The sequence below is a fragment of the Pseudorca crassidens genome, chromosome 10, assembly GCF_039906515.1.
Source record: "Pseudorca crassidens isolate mPseCra1 chromosome 10, mPseCra1.hap1, whole genome shotgun sequence".
NCBI lineage: Eukaryota > Metazoa > Chordata > Mammalia > Artiodactyla > Delphinidae > Pseudorca > Pseudorca crassidens.
This window is the reverse complement of record NC_090305.1, coordinates 14,882,066-14,908,840: the sequence shown is the minus strand read 5'-3', so window position 1 is coordinate 14,908,840 and position 26,775 is coordinate 14,882,066. Positions and strand designations below refer to the sequence as shown.

General features: G+C 36.9%; 2 long non-coding RNA genes across 3 annotated transcripts in view; one reads left to right on the top strand and one right to left on the bottom strand.

The window, feature by feature from the left end:
• The window catches only part of LOC137231616 (uncharacterized), a 286,036-nt gene that overhangs the window by 112,396 nt on the left and 146,865 nt on the right, over window positions 1-26,775 (bottom strand). The window lies entirely within an intron of this gene.
• The window catches only part of LOC137231615 (uncharacterized), a 100,171-nt gene that overhangs the window by 40,188 nt on the left and 33,208 nt on the right, over window positions 1-26,775 (top strand). The gene's annotated exons all lie outside the window — the stretch shown is intronic.

Here is a 26,775-nt window from a genome sequence, read left to right as displayed (position 1 = left end):
GGAATGTAATCCCATCTCTAACATCTCGTGGTGCGTGATTTTGGACAAGTCATTTCATGTCTCTGAGCCTAACTATGATACCTGCCCCAAAGGTGGTTGTATATCCTGTGATAATGTGCAAAGTGCTTTGCACAGCAGTGCTAGGCCTGTGGTCCCCAGCCGAGCCTCATTAGGAAACTTATTAGAAATGTAATACCTCATGCCTAACTCTGCAGGTGGAGTCCAGCAATCTGAGTTTCATCAAGCCATCAGGGGATTCTGATGCACTCTAAAGTTTGAAAACGACTGGCCTAGCATAATTTCTGACTCATAATTGGGGTCAATAAAAAGCAAATAGGATTACTGATATTATATGGCAAGCTCTGGAGCTGAGGACACAGAAAGAAAAAAAATGTTTGTGTTTCTATCTAGAGGAGTCAACTGGAGTGTGATCAGAATACTTGAGACTATCCTTTGGTCTAAATCCATGGATCTCAGATTTAGCTCTACTGAAACAGCTGGGAAGGCTCTACACTTTTTTCTTAATAGTGGAAAATATATATAACATAAAACTTACCATTTTAAACATTTTTTTTGGTGTACAATTCAGTGGTATTAAGTATATTCACACTGTTGTGCTACCATCACCACCAACCATCTTCAGAGCCTTTTAATCTTGTCAAACTGGCCTTTCTTCCTCACCCCGACCCCTGGCAACCACCATTCTACTTTCTGTCTCTGTAAATTTGACTATTTTAATCACCTCATATAAGTGGAATTACACAATATTTATCCTTTTGTGACTGGCTTACTTACGTAGCATAATGTCTTCAAGGTTCATCCATGTTGTAGCATGTGGCAGAATTTCCTTAATTTCCTTTTTTTTAAAGGCTGAATAATATTCCATTGTATGTATATATCATATTTTGTTTATCCACTCATCATCTGATGGACATTTGTCTTGCTTCCATCTTTCGGCTATTGTTAATAATGCTGCTGTGAACATGAGTGTACAAATATCTGAGTCCCTGCTTTCAATCCTATTCAGATTTCCCACTTTTTCCATAATTCAATCATGGAAGGTTGTGTGTTTCTAGGAATTGGTTCATTTCATCTAGCTTATCCAATTTGTTTACATATAATTGTTCATAGTACTCTCTTACAATCCTTCTTGCTTCTGTAAAATAGGTAGCAATGCACCCTTTTTTTACTTCTGATTTTGAGTCGTCTTTTTTTTTTAGTCAATATAGCTAAAGGTTTGTCAATTTTGTTGATTTTTCTGAAAAACCACTTCTTGGTTCTGTTGATTTTCTCTATTGTTGGGGAAGCTTTTTAAAAAGTGCCGATGCCCTACTCCAGATGTCCTGCTTTAATTTAGTGTGAGATGGGGTTTGGATATCAGTATTTTCTAAAAGCTTCCTAGGTGGTTTTAATGTGCAGCCACATTTGAGAATCACTGGTATAAGAAATTCTTGATTCTGGAGGAACTTAATGGCATTTTCATAATTCACTATTTAGGTTTATACAGGGAAATTCTTGCAGAAGATAATGTAAAATAATGCTATTATATGGAATTGGTCAGTAAAAAGTGGTAAGTTGGAATTTGAATGCTGGATTCCTCTTTTTCTTTTCAGTGATTTTGTCCCCTCATAATGAATGACTACTTGTGTTATGATGATGTAGTTAACAAATATTCACAATAGATTAGGTATTGTATTGAATAAGTAAAGTGTACATTTAATCTCTGCACTCAAAAGAACTGACAAGAGTCAAGAGAACCAAACGTATATCATTAAAGTTGATTGATAAAACTTTTATCTCCAATACTCCTGAGTTCACTTCCTAAGTTTACTTCCTATTACCTCCCCATTCCTAGAACTACCAAAACAAAACTTTCCAAGGAATTCCAACTTCTGTATTTCATGTAATCTAAGACACCATCCATTTTAAGATGCAATTATTTTTAATATTTTAATAAAATCTCCCCAAACAGAACTTTCAGTAAAGATCATGACACAGCATCAATTGTAAAATGCATCCTAGTTTGAGACCTATTAAAATGTGGAAAAAACTAGCATCTTTCGATCAATGAAATCTGCAGTTTTTCTCCTCACCTAAGCAGAGAGATAAATTGATGGGGACAAAATAATATAATGTATCTTAAGGCCCAATATATTTAATTCATTGCTTTTTTTGCTGATGTGGGTCGTTTATGCCAAGGGATGCTTGCAATTACATGGCTAACCAAAGGATGGCTATATACCTATTTATCTGGGATAGTGGACTTTTGCTATAAGAGTCAAAAGGGGACTTCCCTGGTGGCGCAGTGGTTAGGAATCCACCTGCCAATGCAGGGGACATGGTTTCGAGCCCTGGTCTGGGAAGATCCCACATGCACTAAGCCCATGTGCCACAACTACTGAGCCTACGCGCTAGAGCCCGCGAGCCACAACTACTGAGCCCACGTGCTACAGCTACTGAAGCCTGCGTGCCTAGAGCCCTGCTTCGCAACAAGAGAAGCCACTGCAATGTGAAGCCTGCCCACTGCAACGAAGAGTAGCCCCTGCTCGCCACAACTAGAGAAAGCCCGCGTACAGCAATGAAGACCCAATGCAGCCAAAATTAATTAATTAATTAAAAAAAAAAGAGTCAAAGGAGCACAAGAGATGTGTTCTTGATGTCTCTTCCGGTGCTCTTAATATAAATTCAAAACCTTAAGGCCTAAATGTTTACCAGCTAAATCAAGACATGTGCTTTCAATAGAAGGGGCAGTCAGACTGTCTATTCTAGATATTTGCTCTTGACAGGGTGTATTTGTTGTGTCCAGATTGGGATGAAGCCAGTTCATCTCAGTCCAAGTCTCCACCTCACTTATGCTGAGAAAGCAGACAAAATGAAGCATCTGGATTAGATGAAATACTAAGACCACAAATCTAAATCTATGCCCATGATGGTGGTCCTGCAGAACCAAATGCAGTGTGAAGAACTCTCCCGTGTTATTTGGGAATTTGGCCAGGTCACAGGAGGAAATTCCGAGTGGAAGATGTGAACATTAAAATACTCCAGGAGGAATTCCAGAAGATCATGATCACCTTCAACCCAAACAAATGAAGTGACTTGCCAAGTTATGTGGCAGTGCTTCCAGATTAGAACTCAGGTCAAGTTGTCTGTGTAGAAAATAAGGACCCCCTTGGCTCATTTGCTTTTCCCCCCTCACACTTTTCTCTTCCCACGTACATGTTTTGTGAAGATTCTTAAAGTTTCCTCATGTAATATGCCACCCTTACCCCATTATTTTCTCCTTTGAAAATGTAAAAGACTCCTTTAAATAGAATTTGCTTTGTTGAATCCAAGATAACAAAGGATTAAAGAAACAGCCAGCTGTTTTCAATAGTTAGGAGGGGAGAAGGAACAAGCTAGAAAAATTCCTGTTTTAGGCATGTTTAGCTGCTCTTAGGTTCCTTTTTCTTTACTTTATTGTCTTCTTCCCTTGGGCTGGGGCACCAGGTTATCACCCTCTACCCATGATCTTCAAATCTTATGAGGAAAAAGCAGCGTGACTAAACTGAACTCTATTTAAGTCCTCTCAAATTATCCACCCCCCACTGTCTTCCAGACACAGACATGCAAACACATAGTTTCATATGTAGCCTTTTAGTTTTGCTTTTCAACTTGGGGGATATAATTCTTTTCAACTTCTCATTGATATAACCCTAAAAGGGCATGAAAAGGAGTGAAAGTAGCTGAAAATAACAACAACCAAGAATACAAAATTGGTTCTTGGACAGACTTCTGGAACCCTGAATAGCCAAAGCAACCCTGAGAAAGAAGAACAAAGCTGGAGGCATCACTCCCGTATTACAGAGCTATAGTAAAACAGTGTGGAATTGGCATAAAAACAACACGTAGATCAATGGACCAGAATAGAGAGCCCAGAAAGAAACCCACATATATATGGTCAATTAATTTATGACAAAGGAGCCAAGAATTACAATGGGGAAAGGACAATTTCCTCAATAAATTGTATTGGGAAAACTGGACAGCCACATGCAAAAGAATGAAACTGAACCTCTTGTCTTACACCATACACAAAAGTGAACTCAGAATGGATTAAAGACTTGGACGTAAGAGCTGAAACCATAAAACTCCTAGAATAAAATATAGGCAGTAAGCTCCTTGACATTAGTCTTGGCAATGATTTTTTAGATTTGATAACAAAAGCAAAGGCAACAAAAACAAAAGTAAACAAGTGGGACTATGTCAAACTGAAAGCTTCTGCATGGAAAGGAACCCATCAACAAAATGAAAAGGCAACCCCACTGAATGGGAACAAATATTTGCAAATCATATATCTTATAAGGAGTTAATATCCAAAATATATAAATAACTCATACAACTCAATAGCAAAAAACAAATAATCTGATTTAAAAATGGGCAGAGGATCTGGATAGACATTTTCCAAAGAAGACATACAGATGGCTGACAGGTACGTGGAAGGATACTCTATATACTACTCATCAGGGAAATGCAAATCAAAACCACGATGAGATATCACCTCACATCTGTTAGGATGGCTATTTTCAAAAAGATAAGAAATAACAAGTATTGGTGAGGATGTGGAGAAAAGAGAACCCTCATGGTGCACTGTTGATAGGAATGTAAATTGGTGCAGGTACTGTGGAGAACAGTATGTGAGTTCCTCAAAAAATTAAAAGTAGAACTACCATATGATCCAGAAATTCCACTTCTGAATATTTATCCAAAGAAAATGAAAACACTGACTCAAAAAGATAGATGCACCTCATGTTCATTACTGTACTATTTACAATAGTCAAGATATGGAAACAACCTAAGTGTCCATCAACAGATGAATGGATAAAGAAAATACAGAGTATATATAATGGGATATTATTCGGCTATAAAAAAAAGGAAGTCTTGCCATTTATGATGGACCTTAAGGACATTATGCTAAGTGAAATTAGTTAGAGAAAGACAAAAACAATATTTTGTCATGTATGTGTGGAATCTAAAAACAAATAACAAACATAGATACATAGACCAAATTGTTGGTTGCCAGAGATGGGGGTGGGGGTGGGTGAAATATGTGAAGGGAGTCAAAAGGAGGTACATACTTTCAGGTACAAAATAAGTCATGAGATTGTAATACACAACATGGCAACTATAGTTAATAATACTGTATTGCATATTTGAAAGTTGAAAGTTGTTAAGAGAGTGGATCTTAAAAGTTATCACAAGAAAACAAAATTCTGTAATTGTGTATGGTGATGGATGTTAACTAAACTTATTGTGATCATTTCAAAATGTATACAAATATATATCATATCCTATCTCATGTCAATCTGTCAGAGCTTCTCTCTGGGGCTGTTAATTCCCTGGCACTTCTAGGCAAGGGAAGAATAGCCTTCTATGGATTGGGAAAAATCCCTTGGGCACAGAGATGCAGACCCTGACAGTTGGAAAGCGTCTAGAGCATGTTGGAAATACACAGTAACTTTAAAATTCTCCGGTATCATTAATATGTCATTTCAAATTATTTAAAGATTCAAATTACATACCACCATGTACAATTCTTGAAAAATTTACTCAGAGTATATTCTAGCTATTAATTTGATGGACTATGTTAAAATGCAAGAAAGGAGAAAAAGCAGTAAACACAGAAATGTATCTAATTACCAGTGAACATGGTAACAAATGTAAATTCAAAAGAAAAAAGTGATTTTTGAAAGAGAATATTTAATTTTTAAAAGCCAAATTAATTCAATAATGTCAGCATTCTTGGCTGTTACCAACAGATTTTATTCATCATGATCAGAAAGGGGAAGTAGAGGTGAATCAAAGTAAAATTATGTTAAATTTCTCTTTTTTCATACAGAAGAATTTTAAAGTTACAATATATTTCAAATATAAATGCAAAGAAAACTGTAAGCATAATAGCAAAAAACAAAACAAAACAAAAAACCTAGGTCATATTTAAATAAATCCTGAAATAAAATCACACTTTCCTGGACACAAGTGACAAAAATCAACTGTAGGTTGCCTTCATATTGAAATAATAGTGGAGAGTCTCATGAGACTCAAGGGCAACAGTGCAGTGGGGCCTGAAGATTAGAACTGGAGAGCCAGACACCTTTGGAACTCACTCCTGGTCCCACCTTTGCTCCCCTCTCCATGAAGACTTATCTCTAACTCTGCAGACTGATATTCTCTCTTTCCCTGGCCCATTTCAGAAAACGTGGCCATCGAAATCTCCTGCTTTCAATGTTACAAGTGTAAAATTTTCATGAGAGGTATATCTTTTTCACTAGCTTTTTACTTTACACCTGGAAGTCTTTCAACCCAGAGCAGTGGTTTGTTTGCTACTCGATAACTAAGATCTGATAAAAATGCAATGGATTGCATTTTCCCAGGCAGATAGCATAGTGGATCATTGAAGAATCCTTAACCACTATCTCATGAGCATTGAGCAAAGAATGAAGATTCAATCTATATATAATAATTGTCCCTATAAAAGAAAACAAAACAAATGGAGAAGCAATGGCAATAACCAGGCAAAGAAGGAACCAACCCCATGCCTTCCAGATAGGGGTTCTCTAAAGAGAGCACTTAAACAAGAGGTGGAATTTAGCTACTTAAAAAGGGGCTCTGTCTCCCTCCTTCCAAAAAGGGTGGACTAAGCAAAATATCCTATGATTTGTTAGGAACTGCTAGCAAATGGCTAATAAACTGGGGAACCTCTCTCAAGGTCTTTGGTAGGACTAATAATAGTGATATTAAAGATGCTAATGATAATAACAATGGCTGTAGAGATTTGAGGAAATGACATCTAAGCTGAGAGTTGAAGGATCAGAAGAATTAAGCCAGATGAAAGAGAAAAGGGAAATGTGTTCCTGCCGAAGTGAATTTGATACAGGGGTAAAGACCTAGAGGATAAAGCACAATATATTAAACATAAATATAGAATTGAGAATTGACGTATGGCTGAAGGACAAAGTGGTGAGAAATGAGGATTCTCTTCCTGGCTTGTAGAAGGCTGGAGATTGAGAGAATGAGAAAGGTAGAAGGCTGGAGATTGAGAGAGAGGGAGAGAGGGAGAAGAGAGAGAGAGAAAGAGAGAGACTTGCTCGATCTCTGGTGTCTTTACTTATAAGGGCACTAATTGCATCCTGAGGGCCCCACTCTCCTGACCTCATCTAACCCTAATTACCTCTTAAAGGCCCCATGTCCAGACACCATCACATTGGTGACAAAGGCTTCAACATAAGAATTTTGGGGGGACACAAACATTTCTGTTATATATGTATTCATACACACACACACACAGAGTCCTAAAATGTTAACAATGGCTATCATTGGAACTGTAATCTGAAAGTCCACAATAGGTTCTATAGGTTTTATATCTTTTCTTTGCCATCAAAGGTGCTCTCTGGTATGTTTTTGTCTTTATGTTATTGCATTGCCATACACATATCTGATTCATTTCCATCCTCCTTTCTTCCCTCCTTCCTTTCTTCCTTCTTTTAGTTACCTCATGACATACCTTCTTTAAATGTAAAGCTGTTACAGCTTACTCTAAGATCAATTTCCTTTGAACAACACCCTTCCACTATTATAGTACAGCTGCACCTTTGTAATGGTCTCGTGCTATATGAGAGATTTTTCCTACTTTCTAAAGATACATTTTCTATTTATTTTATTATCTTTGTACTAGGATAAGGTCACATAGCATAGAAGTTAAGACCATGGATTCTGAAATCAGATTTCCTGGGTTCAGTTTCTAATTATATTATTAGTAGTGTTGTAACCTTAGATAAGTAATTTAATCTAGAAATGCCTTGGTCTCACATCTATAAAGTGAGGGCAATAAACATAACTACTTTACAGACATGCTGTAGGAAATCAATGAGTTCATGTGTATAAAGTACTTAGAACAGTGTCTGCACATACAAAATACTCAATAAATGTCAATGACTATTATCATCATATTCTATCGTGATTTCTACTTTTAAGGAATTGTTTCTTAAGGAATTGTTTCTTACCACCTTGTAGACTGTGTTTATTTAAAGCTATCTATTATTATTTTAAAATGTATCTGTTATCAGTTATAATACTTGGTTTTAGAGCTTAACTGCCCCCTCTCCAGAGATATCTAGTTGATAAATTTTTTGTGAAAAATATCTTTCCTGATCTGCATAGCTGTATTTCATTCCTTGCCAATTTATCATTCCATTTTCGTAAGCTAGAAGAATTAATCCTAATTTTTGATAACATATATAAAATCAGCCATTCTTTTCTATAATTCTCTTTTAAAGGTCATTATATTTCAACTAGAAAAATGGAAAAAAAATGCTTCTCTTCCTTCCTTCCTTGATTCCTTCCTTTTCAAGGCTTTCAATGTATTATCCACTCTTAAATCTAACTTTAAAAAATTTACACATTGCAATTTTATTTGGTCTTGTTTTTCACTCCTCTGTATTCACAGAATGTGATTGTGGTCACTAGGTTTGGTGAATCTGGCAGATACTTTATCATGCAAACTTGCAGCCATAATGCACTGGAAAGAGCAGGATACAGGGAGTTAGGACATCCATGACCAAGACTGAAGCTTTCCAGAGTATAGCCTGTGCAAGTCACTTAATTTCACAAAGCATCATTTTTTTTCCCTCTAAAAGATGAGAAATGCAACTGGAGATCTCGAAAGTTCCTTTCAGTTTGGAAACACTTTGACTGTAGGAAGATGGCATATGTCTATGATCAAGCCACAACAGCCTGAACTACACTGAGTTCTGAACCCCAAAGCAGGATAGCAATGCTATTTGTCCCCATTCTATAGTGTTAATAGCAGGATTTCTTGAATTTCCTGTACCTATAAGTTATACTTGACTTTGGTGAAACATGGATGGGGTAACCACTGTAGCTTATGTGTGTAACAGTGGGTGTGAAATAGCTAAATGGTAAAATCTTAAACCTTAAGCTTCTACAACCAGCAAATGCCCCTGCAGAGGGTTCCTTCCCAGCCCAAGAATGATGCTTATGCTAAGAAAGAAGGAACACTGATAATTAAGACATTTTATTTAATTTACAGCTATTCTAATGATTACCAAGATTATTCTTGGTGCTCACTTCTACCTAATGAACTTGCAATTTGTTTAACTAGAAAAGAGCAAAATTTCAAAAGATGGTTTATATTTGCCCCTGTTGTTCTGTAAATGGGATCACCTTTATAAAAGCGTTCTTTCCTTCTCTCTGTTTAGGTTGTGCTTAAATTTTGTCCAGCAAAATTCTATAAAGTGTATTTCTCCCTTCTTGTCATAGAAACATAATTTTATCAGTGTTCAAAAAGAGAATTTTTCCCCTTTCAAAATTGTGTGGGTTGAAAAATTCTCCTTGCTGTCAAGCTCTTCATGACTAATAAATGTTACCTGTATCAAGTCTTCTAATTATCTCCAAGATTTTGGATTTTAGAGCCAGCAATTTTATTATTTTACCATCTGTCAGAATGTTTTTGGCAGGGTTCAGTAGAAAAATAGGCAATGTGTATGAAAGCTTAACTAATTAAATACTAAACCTAAGTATAAAAATGATACCATGGAGTTTTGCTTAAGCCAACCTGCAACTACATTTGGTACTACTAGGTCCACGTGAATTTAAGTGCTTACTACCATGCCTTACCTCCTGACCATGTCATTCACACGAAAAGAAATTAAAGAGGAAGAAAAAAATACTTGCTTTTTTAAAATTTATTACAAAAAATTTTTTTAAATGGCATTTATATTCATTTATTTATTGTATAACCAATACATATTCTCATGGAAAAATGAGCAAATGCAAATGGTTAGAAAAATTTACATCTAATATCATTCCATGATATACCCTCATTTTGATTTTCATCCTTCTAGATTTTCTCATATGCCTATACATATGAATAAATATATATTCACAAAACTACGATCATACCATAACTTTGGAAACCTGTTTTTGTCAATTTATATGTTATGTTTATGATCATAAATACAAATCTATATTATCATTTTTCTAGATGCTTAGAATTTAGGCAGATTCCCATTCTTCCCTGTGATAAACAGTGCTGAGCTGGGATGACTATGTTTGTGGTGCTATTATTGTGCACTTGTCCAACCATTTCCTAGGGCCTCATTTCTTTTTTTTGTTCTGAATTTTTGAATTTTATTTTATTTTTTATACAGCAGGTTCTTATTAGTTATCCATTTTATACATATTAGTGTATATATGTCACCCCCAACCTCCCAATTCATCACACCACTCCCCACACTGCCACTTTCCCCCCTTGGTGTCCATACATTTGTTCTCTACATCTGTGTCTATATTTCTGCCCTGCAAACTGGTTCATCTGTACCATTTTTCTAGGTTCCACATATATGCGTTAATATATGATATTTGTTTTTCTCTTTCTGACTTCACTCTGTATAACAGTCTCTAGATCCATCCACGTCTCTACAAATGACCCAATTTCATTCCTTTTTATGGCTGAGTAATATTCCATTGTATATATGTACCACGTCTTCTTTAGCCATTCGTCTGTCAGTGGGTATTTAGGTTGCTTCCATGACTTGGCTATTGTAAACAGTGCTGCAATGAACATTGGGGTGCATGTGTCTTTTTGAGCTATGGTTTTCTCTGGGTATATGCCCAGTAGTGGGATTGCTGGGTCATATGGTAATTCTATTTTTTCAAAGAACCTGCATACTGTTCTCCATAGTGGCTGTATCAATTTACATTCCCACCAACAGTGCAAGAGGGTCCCCTTTTCTCCACACCCTCTCCAGCATTTGTTGTTTGTAGATTTTCTGATGATGCCCATTCTAACTGGTGTGAGGTGATACCTCACTGTAGTTTTGATTTGCATTTCTCTAATAATTAGTGATGTTAAGTAGCTTTCCATGTGCTTCTTGGCCATCTCTGTCTCTTCTTTGGAGAAATGTCTACTTAGGTCTTCTGCCCATTTTTTGATTGGGTTGTTTGTTTTTTAAATATTGAGCTGCATGGGCTGTTTATATATTTTGGAGATTAATCCTTTGTTGATTTATTTGCAAATATTTTCTCCCATTCTGAGGGTTGTCTTTTCGTCTTGTTTGTAGTTTCCTTTGCTTTTTAAAAGCTTTGTAGTTTCATTAGGTCCCATTTGTTTATTTTTGTTTTTATTTCCATTACTCTAGGAGGTGGATCAAAAAAGATCTTGCTGTGATTTATGTCAAAGAGAAAAAATACTTTCTATGGCAGTTAATATATAATTTCTTCTGAGAGTGGCTTCTTACTTAAATGACATAATTTTAGGTTATTAAAAATAACAAATTAACAAAGAAAACTAAAAACACAAAGTAATACATTAAAAAAAACATTTTATATTTGCCCAGAAATAATGTCTGCAGTGAGACCTAGGGTGTCTTTTGTGATCCTTATAAATTCTTTTCTATCCATCACACAGGGAATGTAGGCATATGAATTGCAGACTGCCTGAATAGTTTAGATATCTCATAGATTGAATCAATTGCTTCTAAACAAAAATGCTGCATGTATGCTCTTTTACCTAAAGTAGATACCAATTCTTTCTCTGCTATGAAGGTGCCACACTACCATTTTAATGGAGAATTGATGTGATAGCATGCCCCATGCATTATCCTGAAAAGACTATACTGACACTCAGTGCTGGTATACCTGTTCACAGGTGCTTCTACATCTTTGGAGCCTGTATTTGAACTCCAACTCTGCCACCTCCCATCTAGCCATCAGGACATTATTTAACCTCTTCACTGTGCCTCAGATTCTGCCTCTATAGTGTAGGGATGATAAGAGTACGTATTTCAACAGACAGATGTGAGGATTAAATGAGTCAATATATGTGAAGCATGTAGAACACTGGTACATAGTGATGCCTCAATAAATGTTACCTATGTATATAAATATTATTTGTATCATTTGACATAGAAATTATATTAAGCAAAACTTCTTAAAACATATACGTATGCAGAAATACACATTGCAATGTTTATAACAGAATAAATATGGAAGCAATTATTGATATAATGACCAAATATAAGAGAAATAATAAGAGAAAGAGTAAGCAAGTGATGGTATAGCCATGCAATGGAATATTAAATGAAGTATGTAAAGATTTAAATAACATATAAATCCCTATATTATAATATTAAATAATAGAAACATGACATAAAATTTTGTAAATATAATTTCAGTTATATAAATCAATAAGGAAAGAAAGAATGAAATATAAAACAATGTTTGACCAGATTTATGGGTGATTTTATTTGTTCACATCTTTGTGTTTTTTCCTATAATAAATATGACTACAGAAATTAAGAGACAGAGAGATTTTACTGATACTCCATGTCTCTTTACCTCCCCAGGCATCTCTTGACTGTAGAAATAATCACCCAGTGCCTCTGACCAAGCTGTGTTTTAACCCAAGAGTAGCTACCCTCTGAGAATACTGCCTGCATCAGGGAGTGGGGAGAAAATGGTCTGGACCATGCTGACATTTATTACTATTGGCTGCCCAGTGAAGCAAATGTGCAAGCAACAAGAGAAAGGGGAACGCCAAGAAAGCTCTCCCTAGGCCAGGCCATATATGTGCACCCTGGAGCTCTCCCACTGGAAGCTGTTTCCCACACATTGGGACTCATTCACTTTTTTTCTCCTCTAGGTGTTTAGTCAAACTTTTTGTTAGTTGCAGTGGTATCTCCAAATTTGAGTTGAAGGGAGGAAGCCAGAAGCCTGGACTTGTTATTTGCTTATAAATACCTACTATATCATACTATATTGGATGATGATTATTTTAGTATGACTACAGGACAATATAGATGTCACAGAGGAAACAAGCTTGGATAATTACTGTGGAAATTAGGCTATGAGTATAATCATTATGGAACAGCATGACTTTTTTTGAATAAGAGTAATATGAAACAGTGAATTATTTAGAGAGATATTTCTAGTAGGCGTTTAAAGAATCATACATGTGCTAATTTAATTCGCAGGTAGAGTGAATTTTAGTTCTCTCCAGTGCACTGTTATGGTCAAATTGTATTAACAATGGAAGTCTATTAGAGGAAAGAAGATGTAATAATCTGTATGAAGAGACAGAAAGAAATATTGTGCAAATGACCTCTTCTCCTAACAAATACCACTTGTTCACAAGAAATATATATATATACACTGTATCATTTATATGTAAACTGTAAGTATGTTGACTTGTTTCTTGGCCAAAGTAGGAATCTATAATTTAATGTCAGAAATACACAGAAATTTTAACTAAATAAAGACTATTGTGAGCACTATAAGAAATTAACATAGTAGTAAAAATTTTAAAGATGCAAAGTATAGGTATAGAGAACCCCCCCAAATATAATAATAATATATTACTATAGAACACATGTTAATTTGTATTCTACAGAGAGAAGATGCTTCATTTTTTTTTTAAGATGCTTCATTTTTAAAGGTATTCATTGCATATTGTACCTATAAAGCTCCAGAGGAAACTTCAGTAAATTTTAAAAGATAAAATTTTAACTGATCACATTCTCATATTGAATTGTTGCCAAACATTTTTGGAACAACAATAATAAAAGGTTAAGGAATCACCAGCAACAATAGAAAAAATCCAGCTTCTTAGAAATTAAAAAGTATCTGCTAAATACCACTGAGATCAAATTACAAATTAAAATGCTGGTTATATATTAAGATTGGCCAGTGTAGGAAAATGGGCATGAATATATACTATTGTTGTACAAACTGATACAACCTTTTGTGGAGTGCAGTGTGAGAGTGCCTATCAAAATTAAACATGTACATGCCCTTTGACCTAGGAAACGCACTCCCTAGAATCTACTGTAGAGAAATATTTATACATGCAGGCAATGACATGCACACAAGAGTGGACATTTACAGCCTTTTTAATGTAATGTATATTTATATGAATAAAAGAATATTTGAAAGAATAAAGAGACTATTAGCAGTTGGTACCTTGAAAAGTTGGTTTGAGGTAATTTAGAAGAGAAAATTTATTTATTCATAGTTATCTATTTCTGTAGTACTTGAAATTTTATAATTAATAAAAAATGAAATACTGATATTTTCAATTTTAGAATATTTAGGAAATAATCCTACTGTGATTTAAAAATATTATATGTGGCTAAAGATAGAGTCAAACACCAATTTAGATCCTTCAATGCCAACATTATACTAGAAAGAATAAAAATATATAACTAAAATATTTGATGATATAAATTAAATATGTACAACAAAGCAAGTCTAATGAAAATAAGAAAAGTTTTAGAAATGAAAGTTGACAATTAATGTTTAGCATATATATCCAAGCAGTGGTTCTTTGAAAAATTTAATAAAATGGAAAACACTTTGGGAAGTCTAGAGAAAATGTAAATGTTCAAAATTAGGAAAGAAAAAGTATATAACTACAGAGAGAAAAATACAAAAATAATATTTTTATACCTTTAAACTTTTAAATTTATGTTTTGATGCAATTCATGACTTTCTAGAAAAAAATCACAAATTCATCCTTTTACCTAAACTATTGAAAAACCAAAATAAACCAAAAACCAAGACCTACTAAAGGTTCCAGGACCTGATAATACTTTAGAAACTAGTTTTCAAATTTTTAAGGAACTTAAAAATAAGTTCATAAAATAAGTGCCTATGAATATTTATTTTATCCTTTGGCTTATAATCTAACACTAATATTATTGTTCAAATTGTTCCAGTTTTGGCCATTGGGAGCGTTTTCAGATTTACTTTTTATCCTTTAAACATGCTGCCATCTTTTCATTTTTTCTTTTTTTAAAGCATTTTCTTAATGTAATGCTCAAGGCTCAACTTGTATTTGCTGTTCCATCCCTGGGATCAACCACTTATCGAAGGAGCCCTGGTTCCTTTTATTGGATAATGGTATTTAGAAGTCAAGAGCTGGGCACTAGGAGTGTTCATTGTTACTGAAGTGTCACTGTTTCTATGCCTTCTCACTAGACAGCAGTAGGAAATTTATCCATGTATGTATGTATCCATCCATTCAGGTGTATCGATGCATCTGTATTCATACCTATCTATCTACCTATCATCTATCTATTTATCTACCTATATCTATCATCTATCTAATCATAAATTTATCCTGATATTTCTGGTCTAGTCCAGCACCATAGAGTAGACTACTCTTTGCACACAACATACAACTATATTTGCTAAACATGTGACAGATCTACCAACTATACCACACTGTTTGCCTTTAGCCTTTTCCATTCTTAATTGAATTGTTTGTCCCACTATTGAGTTAAAAGTCCCTTGCCAGATACACAATTTGTAAATATTCTCTCCAGTTCTGTGGATTGTTTTCACTTAACTGATAGTATCATTTGCTGCATAAAAGTTTCTAATTTTGATGAAGTCCAAATTATCTATTTTTCCACTGTCACTTGTCCTTTTTTTTTTTTACATTTTTTTTTTTGTGGTACGCGGGCCTCTCACTGTTGTGGCCTCTCCCATTGCGGAGCACAGGCTCTGGACGCGCAGGCTCAGTGGCCACCGCTCACAGGCCTAGCCGTTCCGTGGAATGTGGAATATTCCCAGACCGGAGCACGAACCCGTGTCCCCTGCATTGGCAGGCGGACTCTCAACCACTGCACCATTGAGGAAAGCCCATGTCACTTCTGCTTTTTAATTTGGATTTCATTTATCATAGTTTTATAGTTTTCCTCATATAGATACTGTACATATTTTGATAGGTTTATACCAAGTATTTCATTTTGGGGGGTGCAAATGTAAATGGTATAGAGGTTTTTTTTTTTTTTTACATCTTTATTGGAGTATAATTGCTTTACAATAGTGTGTTACTTTCTGCTGTATAACAAAGTGAATCAGTTATACATATACATATGTTCCCAGTTCCTCCCTCTTGTGTCTTCCTCCCTCTCACCCTCCCTATCCCACCCATCCAGGTGGTCACAAAGCACTGAGCTGATCTCCCTATGCTATGCGGCTGATTCCCACTACCTATCTATTTTACGTTTGGTAGTGTATATATGTCCATGCCACTCTCTCACTTTGTCATAGCTTACCCTTCCCCCTCCCCATATCCTCAAGTCCATTCTCTAGTAGGTCTGTGTCTTTATTCCCATCTTACCCCTAGGTTCTTCATGACATTTTTTTTTCTTATACTCCATATATATGTGTTAGCATACGGTATTTGTCTTTCTCTTTCTGACTTACTTCACTCTGTATGACAGACTCTAGTTGCATCCACCTCACTACAAATAACTCAATTTCGTTTCTTTTTATGGCTGAGTAATATTCCATTGTATATATGTGCCACATCTTCTTTACCCATTCATCTGTCGATGGACACTTAGGTTGCTTCCATGTCTTGGCTATTGTAAATAGAGCTGCAATGAACATTTTAGTACATGACTCTTTTTGAATTACGGTTTTCTCAGGGTATATGCCCAGTAGTGGGATTGCTGGGTCATATGGTAGTTCTATTTGTATTTTTTTAGGAACCTCCATACTGTTCTCCATAATGGCTGTACCAATTCACTTTCCTACCAGGAGTGCAAGAGTGTTCACTTTTCTCCACACCCTCTTCAGCACTTATTGTTTCTAGATTTTTTGATGATGGCCATTCTGGCCAGTGTGAGATGATATCTCATTGTAGTTTTGAATTGCATTTCTCTAATGATTAATGATGTTGAGCATTCTTTCATGTGTTTGTTGGCAATCTGTATATCTTCTTTGGAGAAATGTCTATTTAGGTCTTCTGCCCGTTTTTGGATTGGGTTGTTTTTTTTGTTATTGAGCTGCTTATAAATTTTGGAGATTAATCCTTTGTCAGTTGCTTCATTTGCAAATATTTTCTCCCATTCTGAGGGTTGTCTTGCAAAAGCTTTGTAGTTTCATTAGGTCCCATTTGTTTATTTTTGTTTTTATTTCCATTTCTCTAGGAGGTGGGTCAAAAAGGATCTTGCTGTGATTTATGTCATAAAGTGTTCTGCCTATGTTTTCCTCTAAGAGTTTGATAGTTTCGGGCCTTACATTTAGGTCTTTAATCCATTTTGAGCTTATTTTTGTGTATGGTGTTAGGGAGAGTTCTAATCTCAGACTTTTACATGTAACTGTCCAGTTTTCCCATCACCACTTATTGAAGAGGCTGTCTTTTCTCCACTGTACATTCCTGCCTCCTTTATCAAAGATAAGGTGACTATATGTGTGTGGGTTTATCTCTGGGCTTTCTATCCTGTTCCATTGATCTATCTTTCTGTTTTTGTGCCAGTACCATACTGTCTTGATTACTGTAGCTTTGTAGTATAGTCTGAAGTCAGGGAGCCTGATTCCTCCAGCTCCGTTTTTCGTTCTCAAGATTGCTTTGGCTATTCGGGGTCTTTTGTGTTTCCATACAAATTGTGAAATTTTTTGTTCTAGTTCTGTGAAAAATCCCAGCAGTAGTTTGATAGGGATTGCATTGAATCTGTAGATTGCTTTGGGTAGTATAGTCATTTTCACAATGTTGATTCTTCCAATCCAAGAACATGGTATATCTCTCCATCTATTTGTATCACCTTTAATTTCTTTCATCAGTGTCTTATAATTTTCTGCATACAGGTCTTTTGTCTCTTTAGGTAGGTTTATTCCTAGATATTTTATTCTTTTTGTTGCAGTGGTAAATGGGAGTATTTTCTTGATTTCACTTTCAGATTTTTCATCATTAGTGTATAGGAATGCCAGAGATTTCTGTGCATTAATTTTGTATCCTGCAACTTTACCAGTTTCATTGATTAGCTCTAGTAGTTTTCTGGTAGCATCTTTAGGATTTTCTATGTATAGTATCATGTCATCTGCAAACAGTGGCAGCTTTACTTCTTCTTTTCCGATTTGGATTCCTTTTATTTCCTTTTCTTCTCTGATTGCTGTGGCTAAAACTTCCAAAACTATGTTGAATAAGAGTGGCGAGAGTGGGCAACCTTGTCTTGTTCCTGATCTTACTGGAAATGCTTTCAGTTTTTCACCATTGAGGATGATGTTGGCTGTGGGTTTGTCATATATGGCCTTTATTATGTTGAGGAAAGTTCCCTCTATGCCTACTTTCTGGAGGTTTTTTTTTTTTATCATAAATGGGTTTTGAATATTGAGATGATCATATGGTGTTCCTCCTTCAATTTGTTAATATGGTGTATCACGTTGATTGATTTGCATATATTGAAGAATCCTTGCATTCCTCAAATAAACCCCACTTGATCATGGTGTATGATCCTTTTAATGTGCTGTTGGATTCTGTTTGCTAGTATTTTGTTGAGGATTTTTGCATCTGTGTTCATCAGTGATATTGGCCTGTAGTTTTCTTTGTGACATCCTTGTCTGGTTTTGGTATCAAGGTGATGGTGGCCTCGTAGAAGGAATTAGGGAGTGTTCCTCCCTCTGCTATATTTTGGAAGAGTTTGAGAAGGATAGGTGTTAGCTCTTCTCTAAATGTTTGATAGAATTCGCCTGTGAAGCCATGTGGTCCTGGGCTTTTGTTTGTTGGAAGATTTTTAATCACAGTTTCAATTTCAGTGCTTGTGATTGGTCTGTTCATATTTTCTATTTCTTCCTGATTCAGTCTTGGCAGGGTGTGCATTTCTAAGAATTTGTCCATTTCCTCCAGGTTGTCCATTTTATTGGCATAGAGTTGCTTGTAGTAATCTCTTATGATCTCTTGTATTTCTGCAGTGTCAGTTGTTACTTCTTTTTCGTTTCTAATTCTATTGATTTGAGTCTTCTCCCTTTATTTCTTGATGAGTCTGGCTAATGGTTTATCAATTCTGTTTATCTTCTCAAAGAACCAGCTTTTAGTTTTATTGATCTTTGCTATCATTTCCTTCATTTCTTTTTCATTTATTTCTGATCTGATCTTTATGATATGTTTCCTTCTGCTAACTTTGGGGTTTCTTTGTTCTTCTTTCTCTAATTGCTTGAGGTGCAAGGTTAGGTTGTTCATTCGAGATGTTTCTTGTTTCTTAAGGTAGGATTTTATTGCTATAAACTTCCCTCTTAGAACTGCTTTTGCTGCATCCCTTAGGTTTTGGGTCGTCGTGTCTCCACTGTCATTTGTTTCTAGGTATTTTTTTTATTTCCGCTTTGATTTCTTCAGTGATCACTTCGTTATTAAGTAGTGTATTGTTTAGCCTATGTGTTTTTTTTTTTTTTTTTTTTTTACAGATCTTTTCCTGTAATTGATATCTAGTCTCATAGCATTGTGGTCGGAAAAGATATTTGATACAATTTCACTTTTCTTAAATTTACCAAGCCTTGATTTGTGATCCAAGATATGATCTATCCTGGAGAATGTTCCATGACCACTTGAGAAAAATGTGAATTCTGTTGTTTTTGGATGGAGTGTCTTATAAATATCAATTAAGTCCATCTTGTTTAATGTATCATTTAAAGCTTGTGTTTCCTTATGTATTTTCATTTTGGATGATCTGTCCATTGGTGAAAGTGGGGTGTTAAAGTCCCCTACTATGAATGTGTTACTGTCGATTTCACCTTTTATGGCTTAGTATTTGCCTGATGTATTGAGGTGCTCCTATATTGGGTGCATAAATATTTACAATTGTTAGATCTTCTTTGATCGATCCCTTGATCATTATGCAGTGTCCTTCTTTGTCTCTTCTAATAGTCTTTATTTTAAAGTCTGTTTTGTCTGATATGAGAATTGCTACTCCGGCTTTCTTTTGGTTTCCATTTGCATGGAATATCTTTTTCCATCCCCTTAGTTTCAGTCTGTATGTGTCTCTAGGTCTGAAGTGGGTCTCTTGTAGACAGCATATATATGGGTCTTGTTTTTGTATCCATTCAGCCAATCTGTGTCTTTTGGTGGGAGCATTTAGTTCATTTACATTTAAGGTAATTATCGATATGTATATTCCTATTCCCATTTTCTAAATAGTTTTCGGTTCATTATTGTAGGTCTTTTCCTTCTCTTATGATTCTTGCCTAGAGAATTTCCTTTAGCATTTGTTGTAAAGCTGGTTTGGTGGTGCTGAACTCTCTCAGCTTTTGCTTGTCTGTAAAGGTTTTAATTTCTCTATCAAATCTGAATGAGATCCTTGCTGGGTAGAGTAATCTTGGTTGCAGGTTTTTCTCCTTCTTCACTTTAAATATGTCCTGCCAGTCCCTTCTGGCTTGCAGAGTTTCTGCTGAAAGATCAGCTGTTAACCTTATGGGGATTCCCTTGTGTGTTATTTGTTATTTTTCCCTTGCTGCTTTTAATATGCTTTCTTTGTATTTAATTTTGGACAGTTTGATTAATATGTGTTTTGGCGTATTTCTCCTTGGATTTATCCTGTATGGGACTCTCTGTGCTTCCTGGACCTGATTAACTATTTCCTTTCCCATATTAGGGAAGTTTTCAACTATAATCTCTTCAAATATTTTCTCAGTCCCTTTCTTTTTCTCTTCTTCTTCTGGAACCCCTATAATTCGAATGTTGGTACGTTTAATGTTGTCCCAGATGTCTCTGAGTCTCCTCAGTTCTTTTCATTCCTTTTTCTTTATTCTGCTCTGCAGTAGTTATTTCCACTATTTTATCTTCCAGGTCACTTATCCGTTCTTCTGCCTCAGTTATTCTGCTATTGATCCCATCTAGAGTATTTTTCATTTCATTTTTTGTGTTGTTCATCGTTGTTTGTTTCATCTTTAGTTCTCCTAGGTCCTTGTTAAATGTTTCTTGTATTTTCTTCATTCTATTTCCAAGATTTTGGATCATCTTTACTGTCATTATTCTGAATTCTCTTTTCAGGTAGACTGCCTATTTCCTCTTCATTTGTTAGGTCTGGTGGGCTTTTATCTTGCTCCTTCATCTGCGGTGTGTTTTTCTGTCTTCTCATTTTGCTTATCTTACTGTGTTTGGGGTCTCCTTTTTGCAGGCTGCAGGTTCGTAGTTCCCCTTGTTTTTGGTGTCTGTCCCCAGTGGCTAAGGGTGGTTCAGTGGGTTGTGTAGGCTTCCTGGTGGAGGGGACTAGTGCCTGTGTTCTGGTGGATGAGGCTGGATTTTGTCTTTCTGGTGTGCAGGTCCACGTCTGGTGGTGTGTTTTGGGGTGTCTGTGGCCTTATTATGATTTTGGGCAGCCTCTCTGCTAATGGATGGGTTTGTGTTCCTGTCTTGCTAGTTGTTTGGCATAGTGTGTCCAGCACTGTAGCTTGCTGGTCGTTGAGTGAAGCTGGGTGCTGGTGTTGAGATGGACATCTCTGGGAGATTTTCGCCATTTGATATTATGTGGAGCTGGGAGGTCTCTTGTGGACCAGTGTCCTGAAGTTGGCTCTTCCACCACAGAGGCACAGCACTGACTCCTGGTTACAGAACCAAGAGCCTTCATCCACACGGCTCAGAATAAAAGGGAGAAAAAGTAGAAAGAGAGAAGGAGAGAAAGAGAGAGAGAGAGAGAGAGAGGGAGGGAGAGAGGGAGAGAGGGAGGGAGAGAGAGAGAGAGAGAGAAAGAAAGGAAGGAAGAAAGAGGGTAAAATAAAATAAGAGAAAATAAAATAAAGGTATTAAAATAAAAAATATTAAGAAAAAATCAAAAAAGAACAACAACAACAAAACGGACAGATAGAACCCTAGGACAAATGGTGAAAGCAAAGCTATAGAGACAGAATCTCACACAGAAGCATATACATACACACAAAAAGAGGAAAAGGGGAAAAAATCATAAATCTTGCTCTCAAAGTCCACCTCCTTAATTTGGGACAGTTCCTTGTCTATTCAGGTATTCCACAGATGCAGGATACATCTAGTTGATTGTGGAGCTTTAATCCGCTGCTCCTGAGGCTGCTGGGAGAGATTTCCCTTTCTCTTCTTTGTTCGCACAGCTCCCAGGGGCTCAGCTTTGGATTTGGCCTCACCTCTGCATGTAGGTCGCCAGAGAGCGTCTGTTCTTCGCTTAGACAGGACGGGGTTAAAGGAGCAGCTGCTTTGGGGGCTCTGGCTCACTCAGGCCGGGGGGAGGGAGGGGTACGGATGCGGGGCGAGCCTGTGGCGGCAGAGGCCAGTGGGACGTTGCACCAGCCTGAGGTGCGCCGTGCGTCCTCCCGGGGAAGTTGTCCTTGGATCCCGGGACCTGGCAGTGGCAGGCTGCACAGGCTCCCCGGAAGGGAGGTGTGGATAGTGACCTGTTCTCGCACACAGGCTTCTTGGTGACGGCAGCAGCAGCCTCAGCGTCTCATTCCCGTCTCTGGGGTTCGCGCTTAGCCGCGGCTTGCGCCCATCTCTGGAGCTCCTTTAAGCAGCACTCTTAATCCCCTCTCCTCGTGCAGCAGGAAACAAAGAGGGAAGAAAAAGTCTCTTGCCTCTTCGGCAGGTCCAGACTTTTCCCTGGACTCCCTCCCGGCTACCCGTGGCACACTAACCCCCTGCAGGCTGTGTTCAAGCCACCAACCCCAGTCCTCTCCCTGCGCTCCGACGAAGCCTGAGCCTCAGGTCCCAGCCCCCGCCCGCCCTGGCGGGTGAGCAGACCAGCCTCTCGGGCTGGTGAGTGCTGGTCGGCACCAATCCTCTGTGCGGGAATCATACCGCTTTGCCCTCCGCACCCCTGTGGCTGCGCTCTCCTCCACGGCTCCGAAACTTCACCCCGCCCGCCACCCGCAGTCTCCGCCCGCGAAGGGGCTTCCTAGTGTGTGGAAACCTTTCCTCCTTCATAGCTCCCTCCCACTGGTGCAGGTCGCGTCCGTATTCTTTAGTTTCTGTTTATTCTTTTTTCTTTTGCCCTACCCAGGTACTTGTGGAGTTTCTTGCCTTTTGAGAGGTCTGAGGTCTTATGCCAGCGTTCAGTAGGTATTCTGTAGTTGTTGTTGCACGTGTAGATGTATTTCTGATGTATCTGTGGGGAGGAAGGTGATCTCCGCGTCTTACTCTTCTGCCATCTTGCCCCTCTCACTACCACACTTTTATTTCTTTAAGTTGGTTTCCATTTGTTTTTGAACATATTCATCTTAGCTATATTGAAGAATTTGTGTGTTATATATAACACATGGGCCTTCTCAGAGGAGTTTCTTTTACCTGTTTTTCTCCTGCTGCCTATCAATCACAGTTTCCTATAGGTTTGCATGTCTTGTACATTTTATTGATTTTGGGGCATGTAAATAATATATTGTTGCACCTCCAGATACAGATTTCATTTACCCCTTCCTGGGTTTTGTATTTTTTGTTATTGCCTGCTTGTTTATTTAGTGACTTGACTAGATATTTAAGTGAAGTATACTTCTCCGACCATGTGCATTCTCTGACGTTGCACCTCAGAGAACACAGCTTTGAGCATGCACACAGTCACCCTGACCACCCTGCCCCCAATGCCCAAAGACAACAGTGGTTTTAGCTAGCCTCACTTTAACTCTCTTTCTCTGTTCTCCCTGTTAAGCTTCTGGCTGGTCTGCCTAGACTGATACCACACCCAGGCTGTTAGCCTCCACTTACTGCACTACTGTTTACAACAATGACCTGGGGCACAAATTCCTCCACAGTCTGATCCAGTTTAAATTATACCCTTTGTAGGACTAGTCTTTGAAGCCAGTCATTGAGGCTTTCTCTGACCCCAAGAGGTTTTCCTCATTTTTTCTCTTAAACTTCTAACTGGTTTACACTTAAACAGGGTTATGTCTCTTTATGTAATGTAAGAAGCTTATAACACTATATTTCCAATTCCCCCTTTTCATTCATAGTGCTGTTATCATATGTTGCACTTTTCTATATGCTATAAATACAGTATATATTCCTACTATCTTTGATTTATATAATCAGTTGTGTTATAATTAAAAATAAAGCAATTTCATTTTACTTCCATTTCTAATGCTCTTCTTTTTTGTGTAGAGCTAAGTTTCTTTATATTGTTGTATTCCTTCTGCCCAAAGAACTTCACCCAATATTTCCTGTTGATTAGGTCTTCTGTCAGATTCCCAGGATTTACTTTTTTTAATCTAAAAAAATTTTTAAAATACATTTTTGCTGAGTAGAAAATTCTGGACTGACAATTATTTTCTTTCAAAAGTTTAAAGATGTTACACCATTATTTTCTGGTTTGCATTGCTTCTCGTAAGAAGTCTGCCCTAACTGTTATCCTCAATCTTGTGTAGGTAAAGTGTCTCTTCCTCTGATTTCCTTCAAGATTTTCTTTACCTTTTGTTTTTAACAGTTTGAATATGATATACTTAGATATGATATAGTGTGTGTGTGTGAATATGTGTTGGTATGTGTTTGGTATTTTTCCTGCTTGGTGGTCCCTGAGCTTCTCGTATCTGAGGTTTGATGTCTGTCATAAATTTTTAAAGATTCTTCACTTTTATGTCTTTAATTTTTTTCTCTACTCTGTCTCTTCACCTTCTGAGATCTTAATAACATGTATGTTAGACCATTTGACATTGTTTCACAGCTCTTGGTGATCTCTTCTGTTGGGTTTTCCTTCCCCTCATTTTTTATTTCAGTTTCAGTTTGTATAATATCTATAGACTTATCAAGTTCACTGAAACTTTCCTTGTGTTACAGGCTAAGTTATGTTGTTCTCTCTCAAAAGGAAAGTTATATTTTGAAGTCCTAATCCCAGCATTTCAGAATATGACTGTTTTGGATATAGGGTCTCTTTTGGTGACCTCTTTAAAGAAATACTAGGTTAAAATGAAGTCATTAGCTGGGTCCTAATCTAATATTGCTGGTGTCCTTTCAAGAAGAGGAGATTAGGACATATAGACACAGAGGGAAGTTCATAGGAAGACACAGGGAGAAGATGACCATCCACAAGCCAAGGAGAGAGGCCTCAGAAGAAACCAACCCTGCCAACTTCTTGATCTCAGTCTTCTAGACTGCCAATTTATGAGAAAAATTATGTTGTCTAAGTCACCTGATCCATGATACTCTGGTAGGGCAGCCCTAGCAAACCATGACAGCTTGGCCCTGCCAAGTCTACTAATAAGTCTGTCAGAGGTACTTTTTATCTCCATTACTTTGTTCTTCATTTCTAACACTTCTATTTGATAATTTCTTACAGTTTGCTTTTCTCTCCTGAAATAACCTAACTGATATTGCATGTTATCTATCTTTTCAATTAGTGCTTTTGCATATTAATCATAGTTATTTGAAATTCCTTGCCAGATAGTTCCAACGTTTGTGCCATATCTGAGTTTGCTTTTAAGAACTGCTTTGTTTCTTGGGAATTTTCTCCTTTCTTTTTTAATGCTTTGAAATTTTTATAAAGATAAGATATCTTGTGTACTACAATAAAGACTGAGGTATATAGTGTTTATGCCTAGAAATGGATACACCATTTTTTCTGCTGGGACTTTACTGTGGGAGTTACAGTTAATCTAATTAGAAACTGAGCTGGATTTGAGATTTGTTGTTGCTATGGTTATGCTCTGTGCACTACATATTTTTTTAGTGAGTGGGGACCATTCTGTCAGAAGGTTTTTGCTTTTTCCTAATGTCTTCTCAACCCTCAGCTTTTAATCTTTCTTTTGTGCAGTGCCTCAAAGAGGGTCTGTCTCTTATAGATTACTTCTTACCCAGAGCTGATTAGCCTGGCCTAGAGGTTTGGGGTCTTCTCTATTGCCTAAGCTTCTGTCGACATTAGGCCTAGACTTATACTTAAGCGTATGCTCCTTTCTCTCCCATCTTGTAGTCCTGAGCCCAGTATGTATTCCTGCTCTTTCTCTAGTGGCAGAGGTTACTTTTCCATTCCTTTCCTCTACTTGCAATAGACAATAGTGTTTGTTGTCCTTCTCCCTTGAGAATCAAGCCTTTTGTTCTACACAGAAGATAGGGAAGAAGGGTCTTGGCAAAGTTCTCTCACTACTCCAAACCCTTTCAGAATATTTTTCCTATCTTCTTTTAGGAAAGTACTATTATTACCACTACATGTAAAATATATCCTATGAGGTTTTAAATTTTTTTTTTATTGAGAGGTCAAAGTAAATCTTAAAAAGCTATGGAGAAGTCCTTTTCATTTCTCTATCAGTAACATAGAACAGAAATACAATGAAATATTAGCAAATGTGTTCATTTCTGGTAGTCATTAGGACTGTTCAGTGATAACTCAGTTCTTTCCATTTCAGTCACACTGTGAGTTTACATTTTCCCACCCCCATGAAGTTGGGTATGTTACTTTCCTTGCTTTGGCCATTGGAAATTGAGTAGAAGTGTTAAGAGTTTGAAATTCTGCATACTCTCGTCTCCTTACCATCAGAGGAAACTGTTATAGTCTACGTAGTGACAGGGCTTCCAGCCTGGCACCTAGAGTGAAGACGTGTGAAATGGATCCCACAGTCAATTTGTAATAAACATGTAATGTAAACAAGGAAGAATCTTCCGTTGTTATAAGCCACTAATATTTTAGGTGAGTTTTTTACCTCACCATTATCTAGCTGTTCCAACCAATACTGCTGCATGTTTCAGGGAAATTAACTTCAGCAGTACTATCTACATTTCAGCCAACATCTGGGCTACCCCTGAATGTGGAAGACCCAGCTCTCGAATTACATATTTTATCAACAATCGATAGTATTCTTATTGTAAAAATGACACATTAGCATTTGCATGAAGATTGCAAGTTTTACTCAAGGATGTAGGAAGTTGGAAATAGAGCTGGTGTCTACTTTGTACAAATATCTTACCAAGGGTAACTAGGTTTCCTTAAATGTAGTGTCTCTCGGCTTGTATTTTTATTTTCACAAATCTCTCCAAGTTCCTGCTCTTCATTCTCCATTTAA